The following is a 5,758-nucleotide window of genomic DNA, read 5'->3' as shown; positions in this document are numbered from 1 at the left end:
ATTTACGTCTTTGTGAACGTTATTCACAACGTCTACTTTGCTCTGAACGTGTCTTCACCAACCCAGTCTTCCTGATTTTCCTCCTCCACCTTCTCTATGAAATCAGAGCTCTCAATAGCTCTTTTTTTTTGTATAAATAGGTGATAAGAGACTGCTGTAGACACCGAGTCGGAGGACCTGTGACGAAAACCTGAAAACAAGACGGTTAAAGCGATTGATTCCGGAAGTTTCGAAAAAATAAAATAAATAGTTACAGTGGGTCGCTACTGTGATGTGCGTAGTGCGAGTGCTTAGCGGCGGCCGACGCGTGTTCGACGACAGTCGGACACCCGCTCGACGACGCAAAGCGCGCGCTCGACGCTCGGCGGTCACAAAGCGTGGACGCCCGACGGCGCAGAATGCGAGCTCGACGGCCGCGGGGGCATGCACGCCCGACGGTGCAAGACGCGTCCCAGCGGCCGTTGGGCGAGCGCCCAACCGCGTCGGGCGGACGCCCAACGACAGTTGGGCGCGCGCGCCCAACAATCGTTGGGCGATCGCCCAATAATTGTTGGGCGGTAGCCCAACGCGAGGTTGGGCGGCCGCCCAACAATGTTGGGCGGTAGCCCAACGCAAGGTTGGGCGGCCGCCCAACATGCTTTGGGCGGCCGCCCAACCCTTTGGGCGACGCCCGATTTTACTCGGGCGTCGCCCATTGGTCCGGGGACCCGTTTGCCTATAAAAGGCACGGATCCCCATGCATTTGAAAAGGAGGAGGAATTTTGGAGCCTTTCTCACTCTAAACATTTTTAGAGAGAGAAAGTGATTTTTTTTTGAGAAAAATATTTTTTTCTCAAAAATTCCGAATTTTCCAAAGTTAAATTTTTACTAAAAAACCGGAAAATCACGACTCGTGGAATCAATCGGCTTCGACTGTCAGATACCGAACTTGAGGTATTATCCGAGGACTAGACTCGTTTTGTTTTATTTAATTTATTTCTTTTCCTTTATCTATTTTTCTGTTATAATTTTATTTATTTTGTCATTTATTTATTTATCACGTTTTATTTAATTTTTCGTATTTATTTAATTCCCGTCTCGCGTTGAATAAAATTCGGTTTTGCTTTAAAATAAAAAACCTCGTTTTGATATCCCAATACGAACCGTGATCCGATAAAAAGGTAGTTCGGGTGTTAGAAACGTTGTAATTATAAGTTTTAATTTAAAAGAATTTCCGAATAATGTTTTAAAATAAAAACGTTGTTTTAGGAATTTCCGTTATTGACTATGATCCATTTTTGGTAGTTCGGAAATCCAAAACGATTGAATTAGACTTAATTTAAAGCTTTTGAATAAATCTGGAAACAATTGGAGTGCTGCTGTAATTTTTCGTTTCTGTCACTAATTGCTGTTTACCGACGGATTTTTCGTCGGTAAATCTGCCAAAACGTAAAAAATGCCATTTCAGTCCATTCTTCTTAAATTTTGAGCTTTTAATCCTTAATATATATATGTATAGTTATGTAATATATATTTTCAAACCATTTTAGATATTTAGTGTATATAATTATTTAGGATGTTTGTATATCATTTTTTATTCAATTTTTTAAGCATAGGTATATGTATATATATTCTCCTTTTTTATTCATTTGAGTTATATTAGATTCTATTTTAAAAGGTTATTTATTTGGGCATTTTGGGAACTAATTAGTAAGTATTAGTATATGGATATATGTTATTTTTGGTATTTAAAATTATATTAGTTATGTATATATATAGTTTTGGGATATTTGGGTTATGTTATTGTTTATTATATGAAACTATTTTGGATAAATGTTATTTTCTTATCTAATGAGATTTATTTACTATTTCCACCTCTTTAAAGTATAAATGTATTATATCTAGTATTTTCATATATGTATTATATAGTTTCTTTTTATTAACTTTTATTTTCATATTCTCTTTTTGATTTGAATGTATATATATATGCTTAAATTATTTTCTTTATTCTTTTGGACCATTTATGGGTCCATGTTTCAAATGGGCTTTATTTGGGAGTGAATCTTGGTTTAAATGGGTTTATTATTGTAATTATAATAGGTAAAGAGTCCATTAAATAAAAGGAGAAAATAAATCACAAAAAGAGAGTCTTCAATTTAATTATTTAAACTAATGAATTTTTAGAGGTTCCTAATGTAAATAAATATAGTTGTTTTGTTAATATTTCAAATCGTTTTCAAAACACCACGTTTTAAAACCTTAATCCGTTCCAAAGGCGGATTAAGTGAACCTTGTAATTAAAATCATTTTCATTGTGAATAATCGAATATTTTGAACCATTTTCTCAAAAGAATTTGTACAAAATAAAATGGACTTGTATGTTTAACCACGTTTTCTTACTAAAGGTTTTTATCTCAAACGCTTTCAAACACTTGAGTCGTTCCAGCGGCGATTCGAGTAAACTTCACCAATCGGGGTTTTAAAACGCACCTAAATCGTTCCAACGGCGATTAAGGTGCGAACCACGTAAATAAACTCGTTTTGGGGGGAAATAAGTTAGCATAGAATAAACACACATCATGACATTTAAATAAAGTTGTAAATAAATCACTTATTTCTTCCCCCTTCTCTGTGTATGTATAATATAAATGGGTGATTCTTTACTAATGTGGCTTTCAATAATATATGCTCAAAACGGTTTCCAAAAAGAGAAAGAAAAGGTTTCAAATGAATTTTAAACTTAAAGAAGTATACGATTAGTCCGTTATCGCCTAACATGCTGAGTAGGAGTCCGGTGGTTCATAACCGGGCGATGTCGGGGTGCCTAGTAGCCTTTCTCTGGAAAGGAGCTAGCCTTCTCGGCTCGTACCTAAGTTTCCCGAACCCACACCGGTCTCCCGCAAGGGATCGGTGTTCATTTTCCCATTCGTGGGTGGCGACTCTTCCATATCTCCGAGCTCCGGTCCTGCCGAGCAACTTGATTCCACGATTGGTTGCTTTTGGCGCCAATCACCGCTTACGTCGCCATGAGGTGTCCACCCCCCGGTCCGCCCGGGAGATTAGGCCGCGGCACCTCATCTAACAAGTGGCGACTCTGCTGGGGAAGCGAGAAATTTGATTCCGGAAGGCGTGTATTAAGCCCTTAACTGGGACGGATCGTTTTACTTCTTTTCGTATGCATTCATGTGCATTATTGCAAACCCTTTGGGTAATTTCCGCGAAACCTCTAGCGAGAGTCCATTCGTCGCTCGAAAGAGGCTAGTGTAAGTTCCCCCTTACAGTAAGGCGCCAAAGGGTCCCCATCCATTCGTTAGGGGCGAATTTGTGCGGTCCTGTGAGGTCCCGCGGTCAGCCATGTCAGCATATAGTAGCCTTAGAAGTTTTCATAGGATTACCCGTTACTATTTTTGATGTGATAAATGAATCAATTCGTGTTTTCAAACCGCCACGATACGTGTCTAATCCTAAAGTAGGTAAAGAAAATGAGACGATGTGTTAATATATACTCGTGAATCGACATACTAATTACCCTAAAACATCGAAACGATTTGAACTAAAGACGACTTAGTCATCTCATATGAATGAACATGTGCGACCCGCCTTGTCCCTTTCGGTGTCCCGACGAAGGCACATGTTCAGGAAATGCGTTATGACGTAAGCACATATTAGTATGAATCGGTTCGGTGTTAAGGATAGTTACATCTCGATACAAAAGACTATATTAACAGTAGCCGTTATTCACATTCTTTAAATAAGTTGGGATAAAATGAGATCATGACGAAACGAAAACGAAGAACATTTCTGTTTCGAACGACCCTATCGTAACGTGAAAAGCTTCGCACAAGTAGCCCGTCCCTTCCGAATAAAAGACGAGCTTTTACGTTATGCCCCGTGTCGTTTTTAAGAGAAATGGACGTGTCCGCAGAAGTGACTAAGAAAAGAAAAGCAAAAAATGAACTAAACGACCAAAATCATTCCGAATCTACGATATATGTCAATACCGAGAGTAGTTAAAGAAAATAAACCAATGTCGTTGAATACGTGCCTCGAATGAGTGTATACCCCGTTTAAAATCACGAAGCCGAATTAAGCCAAACCATATAATTGCGCCATATGAACGAGACTGCGGGTTTTGACTAACGACTCGATCATTTCGACCGTTACCAAAACTGCAAGAAATATGGCCCGATGTACGTGTTTGCTTAATTCGTGCCTAAAGGAAAGAAAACGGTGATGTCCTCGCTTTGAATAAGCATGCGATTCAACGAAACGTTGATTTTCTATAACCACACTAAGATGATATATCCCGTGGATTGGGAAGAACAACGAACTGTTGCTAGCCGAAAGGTTACCGTGCGCTCAAATAAGACTCGTCGTCTTTTCGTGTAGCAAAATGAGCAAACGAATCCTCGACGCTAAAAACAAACACGTTACGCGATGAGTCCGTTCCCTAAAATAAAATCCAAAAGTGATTCCATCACTAAATAAACACGTGGTTACGTCTCTCGATAGATCCAAAAGATCCCGTTGTAATCCAAAATCGAGACACGAACCCACGCGAACAAAAGGGAACGAGTCATTGACAATAACAAACGATTAGACTAGAAGAATAACTCGTACCACGTCTAAAAACTGAGATGCGCTCAAAGGGAGTCAAAACCCGAATTAATGCATCTCGCGAAAGGACAAAAGACGAGTTATTCCGAAAGGACAATCCAACTTGGTCGATTTCTTAGTCACTGAACGCTGATGCGTCAAAAACGAACTGTGTTGTATGGTGAATGATTTATTTTTCCGCAATAATCGACGGCATCATGCGTCCCTTGGACCGCAATGTGAGCCCCAAACCAAAATCCTAGGAAAGAGACTTGGACCATCGAGTGTGTGGAGGAATAAGGGTGGAAGAGAGATGTTGTGATACGTGTAATTAGACTAACGTTTGTTCTTCTTATCTTATATATCCGTAAATAAATAAACGCACACACCACGAATCATGCATATAAAATCATGCATACATACTAATGGATACCATTCGCGCAGACGTCATCATTAAGCGGTTGTGGGTTCGCGAGAGTAATCGGCTAGTTAGGCAGTTTGACCAGTTACAAATTGACAGTTCTGAATCGGCAGTTGTGGCTTCGGAATCATCTTCGTCCGAGTGTACTCAGTCTTCAGCCAGTATGTCTGCGACCGACGAAAAAGTGGCCGGATTGGAAAACTCTGTGAACAACATTAATGAGCAGTTAGCGGTGATAGCGGCCCAGTTAGCTAAGCTGGCCATGAGAGATGATAAAAATGGCAGTAAACACGCTGAGAATGAGGTGAACGATGGCCCTCGCTTTGGGAATGAGGAGGATTATCAGGATTATATCCGAAAACAGCTGGAAAAGGAGAAAGCTAAGGAAGAGGAGTGGAAGCAACACATCACACAGGAAGTGCAGGACTTGCGTGGAGGAAGTTCCGGAAGTCAAGACTTCTATAACTTGAAGAATTGTTTGTCGGCAACAGCTTTGCCTCTGAAATTTCGTCTCCCTGACATGAAAAAGTTCGATGGAACTGGAGATCCCACCGCTCACATGAATCAGTATGTTGCTATCATGAAGCACACGATCTTGACTGAGGATCAGGTCCTAGGGCTGTTTAACACCTACCTAGAGGGGGCTGCCCTCACATGGTTTCATGCATTGCCGATGGTAACAAAGAGGGATTGGAAGGAATTAGCGAAGTCATTCATCGCTCAGTATAGCTTTAACACCATGCTGGAGGTCACTTTGAAAGA

Source organism: Euphorbia lathyris, chromosome 2, assembly GCF_963576675.1.
Source record: "Euphorbia lathyris chromosome 2, ddEupLath1.1, whole genome shotgun sequence".
NCBI classification, from domain to species: Eukaryota; Viridiplantae; Streptophyta; class Magnoliopsida; order Malpighiales; family Euphorbiaceae; genus Euphorbia; species Euphorbia lathyris.
This window is presented reverse-complemented; position numbering follows the sequence as displayed.